At 40.5% G+C, this 22,677-nt stretch overlaps 2 pseudogenes; both read left to right on the forward strand.

Annotated features, from left to right (window-relative positions):
- LOC124108437 (chorion-specific transcription factor GCMa-like) lies at positions 1-7,979 on the forward strand (annotated as a pseudogene).
- A 10,151-nt stretch (positions 7,980-18,130) lies between these two features.
- Positions 18,131-19,479, forward strand: LOC124108438 (E3 ubiquitin-protein ligase SH3RF1-like; annotated as a pseudogene).
- Positions 19,480-22,677: the final 3,198 nt, after the last annotated feature.

Genomic DNA, 22,677 nt, shown 5'->3' on the forward strand with positions numbered 1-22,677 from the left:
ATGAGGACAGCCAGCCAAGAAGATGCTGGTACATAAAAACCAAAAGAGGACACCATCTGTGCTCACTTCCCAATGATGAGGAAGAAACAGGAGAGTAACTCAAGAGACTGAAAGGTGCAGAGCACTGTGTAGATTATGCTGTCCTGCTGTGTGCTGCCATCTTCCATGCTGGACTCTTCCAATACACTAATTGGGGAAAGATTCTCTAGCTTTAGTACCTAGAAACAGTTGGGTCCCAACTGTAAGACTCTCACCACAGTCTCAGTTTACAACCCAAGAACTTCTGCTACCCTAGTCTTCTCAAGTTTAAAATGGGAGTAACATCCCAAAACCCCACCTGTTATGAAGTCCAGAGTGAATAACTAGGCAAAATACTTGGAGTCTTACAAAAGCACAATACAAATGAAAAGTTCCATCACCATGGCTGGTAACAGTGACAACGCAGACATGCACTCAATACTGGAAATTCAATATCTGATACTTATCTAAGGACCAGATGAACAGCAAGTGCTATTGCCTCATTCACACTTTCCAGAACATATTCACTGAGTGTTACTTGTTTATCAAGGGCTGTTTAAAGGGACAGATACAACATTGCCTACTGGCTTCCCCTGTTAAAGAGAAATGTCCACATGCTAATATAAGGTCTTGATACATCAGAAAGCATGATAGCATAACCAAATATGCAAGTACTCTGAGGTTTGCTGGTAGTCTGGTAGTCTCCCTGCTGCTCCTCTTGGCTCATTACAGGTACCATGTGTCAGAAGAAACAACTTTCACCATGGTTTGCTGCGTGGCCATAGAGAGCATGGGGCCAGCCCTCTCTGATCTTGGCTCTATTCCATTTGCCAGTTTCTATAAGGATGCTATTTGCTTTATTCTCCTGCTGAAGCCCCATTCCTTCTCTTTGTCTCATCATAAATTAAAGTATAAACCCCCAGGGGAATGACACTGTCAAACAGTAGCACTAATCCTTCCTTGATGTGAAAACAGCAATGGCAACCATAGGAAGGAGATCTCACCATGAATAAAAACATTACCTACCCCAGGAGCTCCACACCCCACCTGGCCAATTCCCTGCATCTCTGACAAAGGCCCCACTGCAGTCTCATCCACAAGCTTGATAATGTGCTAATTTGATTTTCCACTGCAGAAGCAAAACAATTTCTATTTGTAGTCAATTTAGACCCTTCTTAGCTTCTGTTCCATTACAACTTTTGGTCACAGAGCAGCACTCAACACTTGCTTTTGTAGTTTAATCCAGAAATCAACAGCACTCCTTGTATACAGCGATGGCTTCACAAACCCTCTCTTGTGTTGTGGTGGGTGTCAGCAAGTCTTTCTTGCTGACAGGGAGAGGAAGACACTGACTGACTGGATGCACCCAGGTCCAAGGAAGTGTGTTTTAACCTCCAGCTGGGCTTTGAGAAGCAGCTCCTATGACCTGCTGAATCAAATAGAGAGCCAGCAAGCAGCCAGACTCAGAGCACACATCCTGAAACCTTTCAAAAAGGTCAAAAAGGAGTGAGCTGCTCGGACAACCATTCAGGATGCTAAAACATCTGGCACTCTCAGCCAGTGGCAGAAGGACCCAGGCTGGAAAACCAGCAATGACCCCAACATGTGTCTCAGGAATACAGCTGGGATGGGGGTGCCCTGGCTGCAACAGTCCATGTTGTCCTCCCCAGACTCAAGAGCAGACTCCCCATGTCTCCCCTGCCCACTACACAGTAATGACTGAGTGCTGAGAAGACTGACAGCTGCTATCTTTGATGATCACTCACTGAAGGGCCTTGCAGAGCTGTCTTGTCTCATCCACAGTCCTATCAAGAGGCACCATAGGCTTTGCTACGGAGGTGAAGAAACCCAGCACTCAGTAGGCTGCTTGGATTCCTTGCTAAATATTTGCTAAAATACTCATTATTGCTAAGTATCAGTATGATAATTTAAGGACACAAAAACAACAACAGAAACTATTTTTTACTATCAGAAGACATCATCTGCTCTTTACATTCTGCCACATAACTATTTAAATTTAAATTAATTAAAATTAAATAAAATTTAAAATTCAGTTTCTCCAAAGAATCAGCCACACTTACACAATCCCCCAGATGGACAGTGCAGGTCAAGGACCCCTCCATCACTGCACAGTCCCCTGTAACCAACCGTGAGCTCCTGGGGAAAATTCACTCCTAAATTGAAATCACTGCCCTAGTCAGGTGCAGCCTGTCCTTGAACAGGCTGCCATACCACCCAGCTGCACCTCCAGCATTCAGCTGACTGTGTGCTGCAAGGGGTGCAAGCTCATTAAGTGCTGGAATGCAGAGGAAACTCAAATAGGGTTTCTGCCCCAAAGGAGTTTACAGTCTAAGAGAAAGAAGAACCATATTAACATAATTACATCATGTTGTACTGTAACACATACGATGAAGCACGAACCAAACAGATAGGGTAGAGGAAGCTACCCATGTTGGAGAAGGATGACTCCAGTGTGGACTTGGGACCATGCCACAGGGGCAGCTGAAGCCAGAACTACATATTACATGTACAGCGCAGCACAGCACAGCACAGAACAGTACAACAGAGGGGTTGCAAAATCAGACACTGAGGGAAAAAGTAAACTGTGAAACATTGTTTACAGCATGAGACATCAAAATATAAATACTGTGTGTTGTTTGCATGCTATTTATGGATGCATATGTCTATTGAGAAGGCATTGGTTTTTAAATTAAACTGCACATACACATCAGTGTGTTCATTAACACTTGGAATATTGTATTTCTCAAAACGAAAGAAAGAAATAAAGGAACATACAGAAATGGAAGAAAAAAAGGATCAGTTTTATGGTGCAAAGTAGAATGAGGCCTCCTCAGGTAAAGAAGGAGGAACTGGATCTGGAGGGTGGGACGATCAAAAAGAAGAAGGGAGGAACTGAAGACAACATTTGCCCAACATAAAAATGACATCAGAAAAGTTGCCCCTTGTCATTAACCATCAAAGACATGCAAATCATCCCACAAGAGAGAATGCCTCCTGTCTCTTAGGATGGCTTCTATCAGAGTGCAGAGGGAAGAAAATCCTGCCTCGGTAGCTGGTGGGGGAACAGGGCAAATGGCATGAGTCTCAAAATGTCAAACAGAACTACCAGATGACCCAGCAAGCATTATTCCAGGCTTGTATCCACAAAAAGGGAAACCAGGACCTCATAAGACACCACACCTCATGTCAGTGCAGCAGTAATTACAGGACCCTGAGCACCTGGCCCCCTGCTCACACAGGTGTCCCCATCCTTTCCGCATACCTCCACGAGCTCCAGATGGCCCACCCTGGCCATCCAGGTGATTTCTTCCATGCCTCCCCTGAGGCTCGTTCTTCAGCCTTGGGGAAGGGTTGCCTACAGGGTTTGTTGGGTCTAGGTTCCCCTCCTTCAGTGCCCCCATAGCTGTAGGGTTCTCTCACTGGCAAGATCTTTCATCAGAGCTCAGTCATTCCATACTCAACTCCTGTCCAATGCACCTGGCTCTCCTGCCACCCTCTGCCCACCAGACTACACTCCTCTCTCACCTACAAATACTGGACAGAAATCCTTACTCCACAAATGGCTAGGCCTCTGTGCCTTGCTCTGCCCCATGGGAAAATGCATCCATCAGTATTTTATCAGAGAGATGTCTTAGGTAGGTCCTTCATTGTGAGCTCTAGAAAACATTTACCCTACCTTGCCCATAATCATTGCTTTAGTCAGATGTCATCACCATGACCAAAGTACCTGACAGGATCCAGTTAGAGGAGGAAAAGTTTATTTTGAGCTCACGTTTCTGAGATTCTGTCCATGTTTTGCCCAGTCCACTGCTCCAGGTCTGAGGTGAGGCAGAACATCATGGCAGAAGGGTGTCATGGAGGAAAGTTGCTGGGCTCATGGCAGCCAGGAAGCCAAGACATATATAGAGAGAGGACTGGGGAATATAGCTCAGTTGGTAAAGTGCTGCCTCCTGTGCACAAGGCCCTAGGTTCAATCCCCAGCACCACCAAAAAAAAAAAAAAAAAAAATAGAGGGAGGAAGGGGACCAGGGACAGATATCATCCAAGGCCATATGCATAGTGACCTATTTCCTCCAGCCACACCTACCTAAGTTACCACTCAGTAGTTCTTTCAAATTATTAATCCATTAGACAGATTAGCCCACCCATGAATTACAGCCCTCCTCATCTAAGCATCTGGCCTGTGAAGAGCCTGCATGGCCTCATGAGAAAAGCTCTGTGGCTGGAACTGGGTGTCCCACCCACTCTGTTTCCTTAATCCTCCCAGGAGCCCTCAAAGTGGGAAGTGCAGCATTCTATTTTTACAAACACGGGATAAGAGGCTTATGGAGATTAACTTAATAAGATTTGCACAGGAGGCCAAAGTGCCAGGATTCAAACCTGGGAAAGACACCTCCACAGCCTGCATTCTTGGTGCTGGATTACCATGTCACTTCCAATGTCCATGTTCTCTGGGATGGAGCGGTGATTTTTAGACCTAAAGTAACCCTAGAAATTACCATTCAAGTCTTCTACTTTTGGAGATGAGGAAAGGAAGCCACAGAAACCACCTGTTCCAAGGTCCCCTGAGAGTCAAACTGAGTCTGGGCCCAATGTGGCTGCTTGAGCTCCATTAAAGGCTCTCACTCCACTAGCCCCTCTGTGCAGCTACCTGCCTCCCCTGTGGAATAAGCCCAGGATTGCACAGAGGTCTTACAGCCCCCTGGGCTGCATGGATCCCTCAGGGAGGTTGAGCTTGTCTGGCCTGGATCCCAGCTTTCAACAGGCCCTGTTGTTCTGTTGCACAGGCCAGCCTTTCCAGGGTCAGTCCACTGACACAATCTTCACTCCACTGTCTTTGTGGAGCTCCTGGAGGTCCTGTCACAAGCCGCATGTAGCCAGGTCAACTGTGGATGCACGCACACTCCATGCATTCTTGTGAGGCTGCCCTCTGGGCTATGCTTTCTCTTCCTCAGTCTCCTCATCTGTATAATGGGGACAATAGAAATGGGTACTTCAGAATGCTCTTGTAAAGTTTCACAGATTACTCACTGAGTGCCTTCCTGCTCCTCAGCAGAGGTTTATGAAGTTTATGTATTAATCCATCTCCACTCTTCTCCACTGTCCTGTAAACATGGGCCATGAACAGGCAAGAGGAGGCCCTCACTGGAAGTGACAAAAGCTTTCATGTGCCAGCAAAATGGCTGGTGTCTCCACTCCTCTGGCATCATGGTGACAGTAAAATGCCCCTCCTTCAGGGCCACACAGAGCCATGTCCCTTCATAATTCTGCATGCAGTTGGTGGCAGTGATCTTGCTGAGAGCCATGGCCGTGTCTGTATGGCCCCTGGCATTTTGCCAACATTTTGGTTGACAGGTGAGGCATTACTATCCGCCTCGGCTGCTACTTTCGAGTTCTCGCGCTACTTTGGAGTTCTCATGGGGATTCCTGGGGATTCTCCGAGAGTTCCCATTTGTTGGGGAAGTGCAGGAGGAGGGATTTCCGGGAGAGATATTTCTGGCTGGGGGTTCCTGGATGAGCGTGTGGTGTTCGGGAGAATTCCCTGGGAGCTGTGTGAAGTGTTTTCCTGCAGTTCAAAAATAAAGTTTGTTCCTGCTTCAGTGGCTCGTGATTTGGGCCCAGCCAGACTGCGGCAGATCTCACTCAAGGAGAATTATCCTCAGGCTCCACCTGACATTGCAGCAGAGTCAAGGACATAGCTCACTCTTGAAGAGCTATGCCCTTGACCTGCCACCACTCCAGAAAATTAGGGTTTCTTTTCTTCCATTTGAAGTTACTCACAGGCTTTGAAGAGCTAAGAACTCCCTAAGTAAATAGCAAATTGAACATTAGGTCAGGTGCAGGCATTTCAAGTGCATTTGAATGACAGTGTGTCCCAGAATGCTCTGCAGCAGGAGGGCTAGCATGGGCTGGATGTTTCTCAGGAGCTGCTCAGGGGCTCTGAAGAGCACCTCCTCAGGCCCCCTTTCTGCCTTCTCACCCCAGCCCCACTCCATGGGCAAAAATGCCCATGGAACCCAGGGCCTGACACAGAGGCAGGAGAGGAACTCTTGTAAAACTACTTACACATCTGGATTTCTAAAAATGTGCTCCTATTCCAAACACAATCTTAGTTACTCATTGCACTTATTCAGTGTGATGGAACCAATGATCTCAAAGGAGACAAATAAAGGAGGAGTCCCTCCTGCCCCACCCACCAGCCCAGTGGTCCCACACCATTGTCCACAGAGCACCAGAGCCCTCTGGGGCTGGAGGGTCACTCACTGTGTCTCAGGTCCTGGGTTTACTTCCACAGTATTCCCATTTCTTCTCAGTACAATGGAAGCTTTGGCAAGTAGCCAACATTCCAAGGGAAAGAGAGTGATTTCTCTTTGAGTGACAAAAATTAACTGACTTACCTCTTAATTTTATTCAACCTAGTTCTAAAAGAGAATTCATGGAATTTTATAAAAATATATAATTCAGTGCAGCTTCTCCTTAAAGCCAGACTGAGGAGCCACACAAGGAGGCCATAGCCAGCAAGAGGTCCAGAGTTTTCTGACCAGAGGGAGCCAGCCAAGAGCATGCAGTGAGCCAGAGGGCTGTGGATTCCAGCTCTTCTGCTCACCAAGGCAGCAACTTCTTGGAGAGCCACTGGGGGTTGTGAGGCCCATTTACCAAGGAGCACAGGGAGAGATGGAGCTGGCTCCATGCCATTGCCACCTTATTAGGACCTACCACCAGCATCATTTGATAGCCTGTCTTCTCCAATTTGGGACATGGGGAGTTACAGGTTCTCCTCTAGGAAACCACCTGCACTAGAGAGGTGCTCCTGGACCACACTGTGAAGGCTGGCAGGCCACATCATGGCCCTTGACTCTGGGTGTGGTGGTATTCGGCCACAATTTCTCTACCAAGGAGGGGTGCAAGGTCTACCTGAGACCTGCTATCTGTGACAAAGCCCTGCAGAAGCAGCAGAAGAAAAATTGTCCCAATTGTAATGGGCCTTTGAAGCTGATTCCTTGCTGAGGCCATGGGGCTTCCCTGTCACCAACTTCTGGAGACAGGATGGATGCTTCATATTCTTCTAGTCAAAGGGGGAGCATGATCATCCAAAGCCAGAAACCAAGGTAGAAGCTGAGGCAAGAAGAGCAATGAAGAAAGTGCATGGGGCACCTGCCTCTGTCTCCCTAAAGCCCAAGGGGGACCCAGGGTCAAAGTCTCTTCCAGGTGAAACACAAAGTCAGGGAAGTTTACCTTTAACTTGGTCATTCCAGGAAGGTGTCCAATTGCCTGGAAGTTACAGTGGACATTTAATAGCTAACACTCCCCAGCAGAATTCACTGAATGATTGATTATCCTTCTCCAAGAGTTATGGTTCAGGGGGAACCACTGATCTGGCAGACCCAACTTCCACCTTAGATCCCACTAATCTGTATGAAAAAATGCAGATTTTCCAGTAATAGGATATACAATAGTGGAGACCTGTTTCAGCCTTCTGCCTCTGGAGTATACTCAGATTATGACAATATGAAAGCATGGAATAAAAACTCTGCTTTGGGGAGAAGCCCTCTCAATGAAAACTATTGTCCCAATTATCCTTTTCCTCTGACCAGCTGGCCTTGTGATTACTTCCTTTCCCAGAATTATTTGGAGAACTTTCTCCAGCAGATTCCCCTGGAACCACCTGCTGCCAAAACTAGCTGCCACCCATTATGGCCAAATCCAGGGGGCAAGCTTTATGAAGAGAATGTGCCTGTGGATTTCAACAGCTATGTTCCTTCTCTCACTTACCATCCACCACAGGAAGACCCCTTTCTGTTCACCTATATCCCCCATCCTCTCCAGCAATGCTTCCTGCCAGGCAAGAGCACCGAGTGGGATTTTGAGGAAGAAATGACATATATGGGTTTGGATCATTGCAATAATGAAATATTCTAAACCTCTGTCCTTTAAGATGACTTAAATCTTTTGTTTTCGAAAATCCCTTCCCTCCTGCAAAAAAGAAAAAAGAAAAAAAAACACTATTTTGAGAAATGGCTGGAAGAATTTCCTTAGGAAGCAGCTTTTAAAACATAACTACAGATTAATGGGAATCACAACAAGTGGTAGGCAAAACATTTTTCATGCAAATAATCTTTTTGCCTCCTCCACTCTAATGCTTCCATCCTCAGTAAGGACTAGAAACTTATCCAGCCTGCTCTGTGAAATGCCCTCTGATCTCCCCACCCCACCCTCATTTGTTGGGGCTTTTAGCACCTCTGCTGCATTACCTATTGGGTTTCATTGTCACAGACACATACCAAATGGAGCAAAGATATGAAGAGTTCACCTTCTTAGGATCTCCTCCATGCCTTCTTTATCATAACAAAAAAAATGACAGAACCCAGAAACAGAGGGTAGAAAGAGCTGCAGAAGTATATAAAGAGTCTAGAATTGATATATTTAATACTTTGTTTAGTAATCAAATTCATTTATAAAATATATATTTTCTAGTTGATTTCTAAGACTTTTCAAGACAAGAAGCACGAACTAACTCCATTTCACAAAGGACAGCAAAATTAAATGGACACATAAAGAGAATTCCAGTGTTCTCCTACATTACTCATGTCCTTCTCTCTCCTCCTCACTGACTTCACCTTCTAAAGGGATTTGATTCTGTCCTATTTATGTTTATTCTTTATGGCACCTAGCTCAGTGCCAACTTCATAATATGTAAGAACTGTTTGCTTAGAAAAGTATCTTTGGGGACTGGGCATATTGCTCAATTGTGAGGTGTGTTTAGAATGCACAAGTCCTTGGGTTCAATCCTCAGAATTGAAGAATAAGAAAGAAAAGTCTGTACAATTAACATGGTCATGATTGGCTAGACATATTTGAATGCCAGTTCCTCCTCTTGCTGAAGTGTGTTAATGCAAACAAATAAGTATTTTTAAAAATAGATGATTTTTTATTTGTAACAAATGCACATGATATAAAATTAAAAACTAAAAAAGAAAAAAAAATTCCCTGACTGCAAGATTTTGGATACAAAACTAACATTGTTGCATATGTAATAGTAAATTAATCAAATTAAGTTACACTACCTAAAATAAAATAAAATGGAAATAATTTACTCATAAAATTCATTTTTAAATCATCTTTATTTATAAAATACTATCCTAAGAATTATAATTCCATTAAGCTTCAACTGCAGCAAAAGTATAATCACTTAAGCAAAAACATACTTCAACTAAAAATGAGAGATAAGTCAAATTACTTTTGAAGAGAGATCAGAAACATCAGGTTTCTTGTTGTGGTTCTGGATGTTCAGTAGCAGTCTCATTTCAAGGTGGAATCAACCCTGAAGGAAACTCACTTCTACTTGCAGAATGTGGAGGTGGGGGAGGAATGCAGCTCTTGGAGGAAGATAATGAGAAGAACATCTTAGTGAATAGACATTTCTTATTGTGAATGGAGGGGGAGGTGGGCCTCCAGATGCTCCATACATGATTCTTGGAGGAGGTGGAGGAAAAAAAGGTCCTCTTCTCATGAACTGACTCTTTGAGTCTACTGGAAATAATGCACCTCTAACTGGAGAGGAAGATGAAAAAACAAAACTAGAGCCACTTGCTTGGTTTTCCAGAGGGAGAGATGAATCGGGCACATTGGAATTAGCAAGATTGACTTTAATATCATTTTTACTAGATTTCATTTCTGAAGACAGAGCCCATCCACTTTATCCAAAAAAAAAAAAAAATCTTCTGTGTTTGGCTGGTCCAGAGAGTCTACCATAATTAGTATAACATATATCCTACCTTTGTAGAGGTATATGTAGATCAGAATATGATTGGCCTGTTGGAGGGATCAGCAGCCTAAAGGCCTTTTCCCATGGAGGTGACAGGAGCCCAGTATTATAAGACACTCTCTGAGGATCAATTAACCCAACATAGCCTGATTTTCTCCTTTCATTGATAATTTGAGGTCCCAGAGGATTCTCTCAGCCTCCTGAGCCTCTTTCTCCTCCCACTGACACCAAAGATGAGAACATGAGTGGACCCTTCTTTTCCAAAATAGGTACTCTCATTTCAGATGAAGGTTGACCCAATAGTGAGGGACCATTTGGGGAATCCTCTCTGGCAAAGGCTCTATTTGAATCGCCAAGTGCATAAGGATCTTTTTCTAAAAAGTTTAAATTTAACCTCATTTTTAGTTAATTTTTTTTCTGTTGTGAGCATTTTGTTTCCTTAAATCTTGAGGTATCTTTTAGCACTCTGAGCTGCCAGCTCATTATCATGTGCTTTTTTCTCATAGTACATAATCTGCCCTTGATAAGAATGAATGGTTCTCTCCAATTCTTCTTCAAGATCTTTGTCTTGCTTTCTATAGTTCTCCAGCTGTTCACTTGTATGACTGATATTTTCATCCACTTTTGAAAGTTTCTCCTCTCGCTCTACCTGGTAATTTTCCTCTCCTATTAATTTCCTTTGGAGTTTCATTACATTTTTTGATATAATTCAATCGTGACATTAAATTTCTGCTAAAGATTCTGATTCACTCTTTAAAATTGTGTATTTTTGACTGCAAATATGCTTGCTCTGTCTTTTTAAATATGTTCTATAAGGACTTCTTTTACTTCATCTACTTCAGATAATAAAGTAAACATCTTATTTCTTATCCTTCTAAGGTTTTTAAATGAGCCATTTAACTTAGCACCATAAACCTGTTCCTTCAAAAATCCTTTTGGTTGATCATCTAAGTGAGCACCAATTTCTGATTCACTCTTCATTTTCATTTCCAATTACCAACATCTCTTAGATCTTCTCCATGCACAGAAGCCCAATCTTTCATCTGCACCAAGTGTTCAGTCAGAGACTTAATGCGATTTTCCTTCTCTCTTAGAACTTGTTCTGCATATGCAGTAGAGTCTTCCAGTTTTATTTTCTGTTTATTAAGGACATTCACTTTTTATTTCCATACTTCAACTTCTTGTAAAAGTTGTTTCTGACTATCCTGAAGTTGGAAATTTTCTTTCAAAACCTCATTCTTTGCTACCTTAAATCCTTCTACATTCATTTGAAATATTCTCAAGGTTTTTCACCTTTGGCTATTAGTAAGTTGAGGAGTTTTGATTCATCTTCTAGGGAATTAATCCTTTTGATGTATCTGCCATCAATTTATCCTGTTGAGAATGTTTAGTTTTCTCTTCTTTTAGATCTTTTTTCTAGAAAGAGCATTTCACCCCCAGGTTTAGATTTAGAACTATTCAGCTTTCCATATATTGCCTCCAAATTTTCTGCTTCTGTGGACTCCTTCTCCAAAATGGCATCCTTTAAAGATGACTCTAAGCCTTCATATTCTTTTTGAACAAGGCTAACTTTCTCAAGTAGTTGACATTTTTCTTCAATTAGTCCAGCAAGTTTTAGAGCAAGCTTTTTTCTCTTCTCACATAACACCTGCTTCTAACACATTAGCAACATGTCCACAGAAACAAGAGAACAGCAAAAAATCCAATAGCTGCATATATCACCAACTCCCAAAGATATCCATAAGGATGAGGGCCCGGTTTCATATCTGCAGTCAATGATACCAAAGCCCTGCATATGTCTTCCAGGACCAGCCCCAAATACAGGTGATGGGCACTTTTTGGCCACTCCATCATGCTAAGGCTGCTTTGCCTATTGCTGCTGCAGCTACAGCCTTCCCAGCCATGCTCAAACAGGCTGTGGATACTCAGGCCTTTGGTGAGGAATTCGAACCTGCATCAGGCAATGGATCATACCATTGTGAAGCAGCTGTGTGGGTAGGGCATTGGAGCTGTGGGCATGCCCATGGGAAGCCACAGTCATAGGCTCCCAGGGGCCTAACGCACTCAAGTGCCTTTCAGGGAAGTCTTGGGCCCTTCACTATGCTGTGCATCCTGAAGCAGTGCAGGTTCCAGTCTGTCCTAATTGAGCCAGAGAGTACTCCTCTCTCCTTTCCACCCACCCCTTGGTTTAGTTTCAGCCAGGCCAAGGTAGAATTTATTATGTACTATTCCATTCAGTCATAATGTCAACCAGTTTGATGTAACTAAAATTCTGAAGCTTTGTGAAATAATTTAAAGAGCTAGTACATCATATATTTGTACCACTTGCCCTTTTATTGTAATGACTCATTCTTTTCCTTCCCCTCCTGTCCACTCCCTTTCCCTAAAAAAATAAAGAACATAAAACTTGAGTTCAGTTTTTCTAGACTAATACTTATTTAAGTCTTCAAAATCTTTTTTCTGATGTCCTTTTGACTTCTTATAGGATGTAAAAACTTCTAAGTAAATGGGTCATTATAAATATATAGCAAAAAGAAGGATAAGATGTGACTCTTTGAAATGGCTTTAGCTCCTGAAGGTAAATTATGTTGTTGTGAAGATAGAGTTCATGCTTAATGTAAATAAAAAACATCTAATATATTTTTTGTTCCTAATTATGCTTGAATTGTTGATGAGCCAAATCAAATGTTTGAACAAAAGCATTCACTAGTAGTCTTTGGTTTCCTAAATGTCTCTAAAGTTCAAAGGCATTATGCCACCATGTATGATTAGACCGATTCTATTTCTATGGCCAGAGTTTTATCAATGTAAACTGAAACACTTGTCCAGTTCCATAGGGTATGAAAGTTAGAAACTTCTTAACAAATGTAAATATGTGAGGTTAGAAATATGTTAATTAGTGAATTGTGGTGAATATTTCACAATGCACATACCTGTATCAGAATCAAATTACCAGCTGGGCATGGTGTCACACACCTATAATCCTAGTAGCCACTTAGGAGGCAAAGACAGGAATATCACAATTTCAAGGCCAGCCTCAGCAATTTAGTGAGACCCTGTCTCAAAAAAAAAAAAAAAAAAAAAAAAAAAGAACATGAGCCTTCCAGATCCATTAAGCTACAACACCATGTGCTGCTGCCCTCTGCCACCTCATGACCCAGTAGGCCTCACCAGATGCCAGCACTATGCTTTTGAACTTCCAGAGCCATGAGCAAAATAAAATGTCTTTTCTCTATAATTTACCAAGGGTGATATTCAATTATAGAAACAGAAATCACACAAAGTTTCAGAGAGATTACTGTTCAAGGCACACAACTAAAAAGCAACACTTCTGGGACTCAAACCAATTATCTTCAGTTCCATACAAAATAGAAGCAGTTAGCCATCAAGTAAAACACACAAAAACCAGGCTGCAGATTCCTCTTTACTTGTCAGAGCTGTTTCTGTTTGAATGCAAAAGTCAGTAAACGAGAACACCTTCTTTGCATCTACAGCATCTGTATTAAGCATCTGTACCTACTTTCAAGAGAACTTCCCGAGCCTTTTCCTCATATGAACATGCAGGTCAATAACACTTTCATCATCATCATCATCATATTTCTCTCCCCTCCTGTCCACTCCCTTTTTCTTCCTTCCTTCTTTCTCTCTTCTCTCCCTTTCCTTTCCTTGCATTGTTGGGATTTAAACTCCAAGGCTTTCTCCATGCTAGGCAAGGTCTCTACCACTGAGCTACATCTGCAGACTGTTGACACTTACTATACAAGTAATCTGAATTATTTCTATAGAAAAACTCTTGAGTTAGAAACTATTCAGAAGCAATTTTAGAAAAGTTGCTACCATGTGCACAAATCAGTTGTTACCCAAGTTGTTTTTAAAAATTACAGCATATGTAATATTTCTAAAAAATGGAACTTGAAACCTGAGTTCATTTTCATGCGAGTTTTACTAGATTACTATTTATTTAAGTCTTCAAAATTGTTTTTCAGATGTGATTTTGACTTCTTATAGGATGTAAAATCTTCTAAGGAACTGGGTCATTATAAATATACAGCAGAAAGAAGGATAAGATGTGACTCTTTGAAATGGCTTTAGCTCCTGAAGGTGAATTATGTTGTTAAGATAGAGTTCATTGCTTCATGTAAATAAAAGACATCTAATATATTTTTTGTTCCAATTATGCTTGAATTGTTGATAAGCCAAATCTAATGTTTAAAGGAAAACATTCACTAGTAGTCTTTGCTTTCCTATATGTCTCTAAAGTTCAAAGGCATTATGCCACCATGTATGATTAGAACAATTCTATTTCTATGGCCAGAGTTTTATCAATGTAAACTGAAACACTTGTCCAGTTCCAAAGGGTATGAAAGTTTAGAAACTTTGAAACAAATGTAATTATATGAGGTTACAAATATGTTAATTAGTTCGTGGTGAATATTTATCAGTATACATAAATGTATCAGAATCAAATTATTAGCTGGGCATGGTGTCACACACCTGTAATCCTGTAGCCATATAGGAGGCTAAGCAGGAGTATTCACATGTTTAAGGCCAGCCTCAGCAATTTATGGAGACCCTATCTGCAAAAAAAAAAAAAAAAAAAGAACATGAGCCCTTCCTGATCCATTAAGCTACAACACCATGTGCTGCTGCCCTCTGCCACCTCATGACCAAGTGGGCTTCACCAGATGCCAGTGCCATGCTCTTGAACTTCCAGAGCCATAAGCTAAATGAAATGTCTTTTCTCTATAATTTACCAAGGGTGATATTCAATTATAGCAACAGAAATCATACTAAGTTTCAGAGAGATTACTGGTCAAGGCACACAATTAAAAAGCAACACTTTTGGGAATCAAACCAATTGTCTTCAGTTCCATACAAAATAGAAGCAGTTAGCCATCAAGTAAAATACACAAAAACCAGGCTGAAGAATCCTTTTTACTTGTCAGAGCTGTTTCTGTTTGGATGTAAAAGTCACGAAATGAGAGTAGCTTGTTTGCATCTACAGCATCTGTATCAAGGTACCTACTTTCAAGTGAACTTCCTGAGCCTTTTCCTCATCTGAACATGGAGGTCAATAATACTATCATCATCATCATCATCATCACATTCACTATAAAAGAGTTATTCCCATCATTAAAGGGACGAACAGAGCAGAACAGACATCAAATGCTGTTCCATTCCTTCCCGCTCTCCTTTTCCTGTTTCTTAGTAGAAAGAAAAAAAAGGTGAGGATTCCTAAAATTAATTTTTCTTTGAAGGATTATAGGATTTTCAAATGGTATAGAAACTATAATAGCATATCAAATAGTAATAAAATACCAAACTACACCCAGCTAACAAAGTTAAATCTTGGTCAATTACCTTTGACTTTCCACTCTGTTACATGGGCACATGGTCTTATCACTTATTTAAATGTGAGAAAGTTTTGCACCATTCATATCATCATTTCCCAGATCATCAAAGATGATGATCACAGATGCACTACCTCATGTGCTTCCTGAACATTTCCAGAGTCCAGGAACAGCTATTTGTACACTTTCCCACAACTTGTAATAAAATTTCCTACAAAAATTCTAGTACAGAATTTTTTTTTCTTTTTAAGATGAAAACATTGTGTTTTAGGGAATCAATAGCACCCTATAATTGAAAACTGGTGAACTGGGTGTTGTTGTGCATCCCTATAATCCCAGTGGCTCGGGAGGCTGAGATAGGTGGATCATGAGTTCAAAGACAGCTTCAGCAAAAAGCAAGATGCTAAGCAAGGTGTGCTGTAAGACCCTGTCACTAAATAAAATACAAACTAGGGTTAAGGATGTGGCTCAATTGTCAAGTGCCCTTGGGTTCAATCCCTGGTATCCCCCACCACCACCAAATAAGAAGATTTATGTTTCCTTTCTGACATGTTACATTTGGAAATAAGGATCTTAATTTCAGAGAATCTATTGTGTATAGTTTATAAACTGAATCATGTCAATTTGCTTGACAAAAGGATTCACCATCATAGTACCATAAGGAGTTTGAAGGAGATGTCAGAAAACTCAAGGAGAGATGCTATTAGCCTCCAGGGAATCCAAAAGATGATTCCTGTGAGTCCCAGCAGCATCCATGGATCGAATATAACCAGTAAACATTCTCATGATTAAAATGAATAGTATAGTGGAAAAAACTATCCCTGTTGGTAAACATCAGTGGACCACCCCAGGGGTCCTCCATGGCCCCCAGAAATCATTCAGACCTAACCAACCTCCAGCACTGTGGCTGAAAGCCACTCTGATTCATTGGTACTTATGCCAAGGCAGTTGTACAATATTTTGAATATCACTCCTGGGTTTCATCAAAACTGCTTCTTAAATAAGAATAATTTTCCCCCCTAAAATTTTAGACACTTTTCACTTCAGTTATTTGACAGTGTTTTCTACCTAAAAAATACTAGCAGCTGAAAGTAAGATCCAGCTCCATGAAATGCATCTCTTTCCTATAGCATATTTTAATCAAATGATGTATGTTAAAATTTAATTTAGAATTCGTACACAGCCTAATTAAAGTTCTAAGCTGTGATACTAAAATTTTTTAAACTATAGAGATACAGTATTTGCTCATGGATGGTGCAAAACTATATGTGACAATACAATTAATACTCACTTCTTTGGAACAATGTATTATTAATCACTTTGCTCATTCCAACTAGAATAATGATTCAACCATAAAAGCTATACAGAGATCATTAATGACAAAGAAAAATTTTGGATCTATTCCTGGAAATACTTGAGTTTATTAAAGTAAACAATAGTGCAGCACTTAGAATGCCCCTAAAAATTATAGAGAAGATCCAAAAAGGTGACGATTTATCATTTTGCTTAACTTTAAACTGTGTGAACTTGTTACACATTGGTACTACCCAGTCAGGAAGAGCTTGTCACATGAAAAAAAAAAATTAAAATCACCATATAGATTTTTGAAGGATAATATCTGCATTTGAAGACAGAAATAAAAGTCTTAATTTTCAAAAGAAAATGATTAGCTAAATGGAAATTTACAATTCACTAAAGCCATATCACCCTGATTTCATTACCTAAAATATGTAACAGTGCCATGAAATTTTACTCTCCAAACAACAGCTTACAACATAGCCATACAGTTAAAGGTATTTGACAATAAATAATGGTCAATAACGAAGAGCCATGCACAAAACAACTGGTGAAAACAGGAACAGACAGAGCTCTGAAGATGCAGGGAGACACACAGATGCCCAATAAAGGCTGTTTTCATGAGCACAAGAGGCAGCCACACAGAACACATTGCACTTGGATTTCTGTTTTCAAGTTCAATATATGATGGGGTGCTGGGTAAAATATAAGGTCAACTCCAAGGGAGTCACAAATGGAAGTCATTGACTTATCTCCACAAACATGATTTCCAAAACCTGTAAGAGTGACCATCCCCCAGCAGCTGAGCACACTAAAATAGTCCATTCTAAATTGTACTTCCCCCTGCCAACTTCTCCACCATGTTAGCCAGCATCTCCTGCAGGGTCTGCAACAAGAGGGACTGCTCCAGCCCAAAGCTGTAGGACAGGTCCTGGGGAATATTCTGCAAGGAAAGAGGGAGAGATGTGAATATGTCACCACTGTCAAGCATCCAGGCCCCATCTACCTTGGTGTCTGTCCTTCAACTGTTTCACAGAAAGAGTGAAGGTCTTTGCTACCTCTGCACTGTCAGCTGCCCATCACCACAAGTCACTGTCATTACTGCTATTGTTTCATATATTATTAAACTCAGGGTAAAAAGTGCTGCCATGAATGGAGTGTGTATCCTGACATGCACTGCATTGGAGCTTTGTATGTAGTTCCTGTAGTTCCCTGTGACAGGGACTATTACTACCACCAGAAAAGAAGAAAGCAGAGAAGTTAGGTCACTTTTCCAAAGTCACACAATCACAAAATATTCAAGCCAGGATTGAAATTTGGACTATTCCATCTCTCACATATTGGTTTCTAACCCACCAAGCATTCTGTTGATTTAAAAAATAACATTTAAGGCTGGTCAAGTTATAGGTGGTGACACCTGTGTAATGTGTCTGTGCAGAGAGGGAGGAAACATACAGGAGTCTCCAGGGGCCACCACACATCCTTGAGAGAAATAGAAAGCTGCAAGCAAGGCTGGGTGGAATCTGCATTGGCCATAGCCACCACTGAGGGACCAAGAACAAGGAGGAAGAACCAAAGTGCAAGAGAAAAGTCAGAAATGGATGTTACATGAATCATTTAAAAAGCTACACACAACTATGAACATTTCTGAAGCCTTTTCTCAGTAAAGTACATCAAGATGAATGAACCTGCCTTCTTGGATCTTTTGGAGTGTCTTGTGTGTTTAGAATGCCTGGGTTTTTCTGAAAAGTCTTGCCTTGCCAGCACAGGTTTTGCAAAGGATGTTTTCTGGGATCATAGGTTCCCTCAGTTGTTCATAATGGAGGGCTCTTGTTGGCTCCCATGATGAACATCCAGATTACATCCTGCTGGTCAGGCTTCTGGATGGCATCAATCAGAGAGGCCTTGGAAACCTAGCTGGTGGGGGTAGTGGGTCCAATGGCACAAATGCATTAAAGGTTCAGGGCAGCACTATGGCTAACTGTAGTGCAAAAGATCTAGAGAGCTCCCAGTATGGATGGCAGCCTCGGATGTGACCCTGGAGACCCCAGTGAGGGGTATACCTGTTATCATATCCTACACCATTACATAGATATGAAGGAAAAAAGCCTGGAGACTTTAAATTCAGCAAATGTGACATCATCATTTTTTGAAAACACGTTGATAAAAACTGGCTCCACAGGGTAAATCAATGGGATCCATGGCTTTTTCCCAACCAACTTAGTGCAGATTATTAAAACATTGCCTCAGCCTCCACCTCAGTGCAGAGCACTTTATGACTTTGAAGTGAAAGACAAGAAAGGAGCAGATAATGACCAACTTCCATTTGTTAAGGATGATGTTCTGACTTTGATCCAAATGTGGATGTAAGCTGTGCTGAAGGAATGTTAGCAGGCAAAATAGGAATATTTCTGATTTCCTATGTTGAGTTTAACGTGGCTGCTCAGCAGCTGACAGAATGGGATAAGCCTCCCATGCCAGTACTTGATGCTGAACCATGTACCTCAGCAGCAGCCCAGAGCAGTACTGCCCCAAAGCAATCTGACACCAAGAACAACACCAAAAAGCAGCCCTCCTTCACTTCCCTCATGATGGCAAACAAGTCCTCTCATGCATCCCAGAACTGCCACTCCATGGAGATCAGCACTCCTGTCCTCATCAGCTCCAGCAACCCTCAGCTGCCACAAGGATCAGAGAACTGTCTGGGCTTTCCTTCATTGCCCCTTCTCAGATTCATGTGAGTACCACCGCATTCATTGTGACCTCACACCCAAGCAGCCCTGTGACAACTGGCCCCTCATTCACTTTCCTGTTGGATGTCCACTCTCCAGGTGCCTATGGAACTATGAATCCTCCCTTTCCAGTACCCCCTAAACTGGCTGCTATTGTCCTCACTTCCATCCTGCCAGGTGCTATGCTGCTTCTGCTGGAATGAGACCCAGTCTTGTGGCAGATCCACTGCTCACAGGTGAGAAGATTGAATATTATGAAGATATTAGTTCTCCCAAAATTTATTCACAGATTTGATGCTATCTCATCACAAATTATAGCAGTCAATTTTGTGGAAGTGTGTATATTAATTCCAAATGTATATATTAATCAACATATATTAATTCCCAAAATTTAGCTGATATACATCATCTCAGAAACTGGGATCATAGTATGATAAAAGTAATTAGGAAAGGATGAATTTTGAGTGTTAATTATTCCTGATTTTTATATGATCTACTTAATGTTTAACAATGATTTGCAAAATTTATAAAAACTACTGTCATAAATAAATATATGTGGGCTGACTTTAACAAACCAATGATACTGGGTATCCAGAGAAGTTTGAGTATCTATAATTTTCTTATCAGCCATTCTTAAGTACTGGAAGAATATTAGCCTAATTAAGAAAAAGAAAGAAAAAGTAAAATGAAAGAAACTTCAGCCCCTGCCCCAGAATATATAAATTGATTTTCAAGAGTAAGCAGATTTTTGAAGTTATAAATAGTTAAAATTTTTTCTACTATATGGATGGCTTTTCTTATAGATTATAGGTAAAAGTCTATGGATTTAGATCTTGAAAAAACTTCATATAATGCTCTGCAACCCACTTAAGAAAAAGAGGGTCATGAAGTGTTCATGTTTCCTTTAAAACAAAATGCATTTTTCCCAAAGTCGTCTACTCTGGCCACAAATTGTAACTCGACCATTGAAGTTGCAAATTGCAGACAAAGATGATTTATAACTAAGGTAATCTCAAAAGACTAGAAATTTGTTTACCCATTACATCATAGCAAGTCTAGAACCCTTTTATATATCAGATAAATATTGGTTGATGAATCAAAACTAACAAGCCATTAGTTTTCATTATGCCTTCAGAAGAGCCCTAGAAATGTGGCTATGCTACATCCTTGGAGAATGTTGCCTTCCACTTATTATTCTCTAATTTAAAGATGACACTAGCAAAAATTCCTTAAATTTTAATTGATGGACAGCAGCCTGTGCCTTGTGCATTGCACAGGTGCCAGTTTCTGAGGTGTCAGATTTTATATATGGAAAGAAAACCCCCCTGGCTAACACAGGAGCTGAAACAAAGGGCAGTAGAGCTATATTGTTCCGTGAATATTTTTGTACACAAAATATAATGAAGAATGATGATTTGACTGAAGATGGATTTAGAAGGAGCAGTATATAAATAAGAAAAAGTCTAATAAAAAATGATGAAGATCTCACGGCTCTGAAACATGGGAGAAATCAATCCTATTTTAAACTAAAGATAATATTGCGAACAGGCCAGATTTTATATTAATATGAATATATTATTTCTTTCTTCCATGCATTTGACTTCAATATTTACAGAGCACATCTGCTGTGTTGTGTAACCTTCCACCTGAGTCCTGATTCCTCAAGTTTCCAGATCTGACATACCTGTAACATTCTGAGTTATTGACATCAACCTGAGGATCCTAAGTCCATGAAAACAACAACAACAACAACAACAACAACAAAACTCTTTTTCACATTCTGCAATTAAAAACAATTTAAAAGGAAGGGATTCATAACATAGGATAACTACTTTTTAAAAATTCATGAGACTGTGCTATATGATTTCAATTTTAAACCATCATCTTATTATGCTTAGGGCTTTAATTTATGGAACAATCAAGCAATCTTTATATTTAACATTGAATACCTGAATATTATATATCAACTTAGATGAACATTTATGGGGGAGTTTCAGTGAAACATCTAAACAATTTCTCACTTTTATTGTACAGCAATGATTTGTAAAAAATGATTTGCTAAGCAATCCTAGAGTATAATTTAGGGACACAAAATAACTGTCAAGAAATAGGCAGAGATCACGTTTAATCAATCTTTGCAGACTAAAGTAATAAGTATTAAATTAATCAACACAGCTTAACTGAAGCTCCATGTGAAACATATTTTTTATGGACTTGTTTTTAGTGGACCTTTAAAAGCTACCACAACTTGAACTCTGGGTTAAATCTAGATAATGAACCACTGTTTCCACACAAAAAAAGAACAAACACTACTTTAATAGCCCTTTGTTTCCATGGGCCTCTTCCTATTGTAGAGAATGAAGACAAAGAGGACTCCCACTTTTCTCCCCAGCATTATCTACATGGTTGTCAAGATATATATCATGTTAAAGGCTGGTGAAATAACTAAAGCAAAATACTGAAAAAAGTAAAAGTGCAGAAGATAAGACTGAAAATAATAAAAGAATTTTTGTTATCTTCAATGATACTGTTTTCAAATCTGTGCTTCTTGTGTTTTTTTATTTAAGTTTCACCATAATATACAGTCATGTGCCACCTAACATTTTGGTAAACCACATATATAATAGCATGTACCACACAGACCAGCATGCAGTAGGATACACCATGTAAGTTCCAAGATGTGTGCACAATGATGAAATGACGTAAAATGCTTTTCTCAGAGGTTTCCCTGTTGTTAAGTGCATGATTGTATATTTAAGGATGCTCTGGTTTATGGTGGTAAAGACTTTCCTGAACATGTCTTCCAACCCCTTCTGCATTCCCTTCTTGGCTTTCATTTTATCTTTTCTCCTTCTTCTCTTTTCCAATTTTGTTCTTTGTCCTATCAGTCTGGTCCCCTTTCTCTTAGTTCCCATTCATTTGTTTCTCCAGAGAGTGAAAAGGCTGATCACTGGCTGTGTATATAGATTTTTTTCCTGATTGTGAACTTTATTCTGTGTCTTCTACCACTGGATAATAAAACAAAATAAAGATAAGAAATATGGTGAATCACAGCCACTAAAATAAGTAAGCAAAAATGTTTGAGAACTTTACTTTTCCACATTTTCTACAGAAGAATGGTCCTGCCTGCAACTTGGATGGCAACACTGTTTAATGCTGAGTGGAATTACATGGAAATATGTGATGTAGATGAGTCCCATGCACAGACATCTGCCACATGAAGAGGATGCACCAATAGCAAGACAGAAGCAGCTTCCTGGCTAGATAGCTAGATGATCCTGTATGCACAATAACATTCTGGTTGCTACACAACATATATGAGGGGAGGACTTCAACCATCCTTACATAGCACAGACCTCTCAGCATCTTTGCAAGATGAGAAGAAAGAAAATAAGCAAGTTTCCTTCCCCAAGTGCTTCCTTCTTCTTGGTTAAGGCAGTGTAGACACATCCTGGTCCCTCATAAATTTGGTGAACTGTACCACTCATTATAA

Source organism: Marmota monax, unplaced genomic scaffold (genome assembly GCF_021218885.2).
Source record: "Marmota monax isolate L192 unplaced genomic scaffold, Marmota_monax_Labrador192_F-V1.1 WCK01_AAM20220418_F8-fsc00613, whole genome shotgun sequence".
NCBI classification, from domain to species: domain Eukaryota; kingdom Metazoa; phylum Chordata; class Mammalia; order Rodentia; family Sciuridae; genus Marmota; species Marmota monax.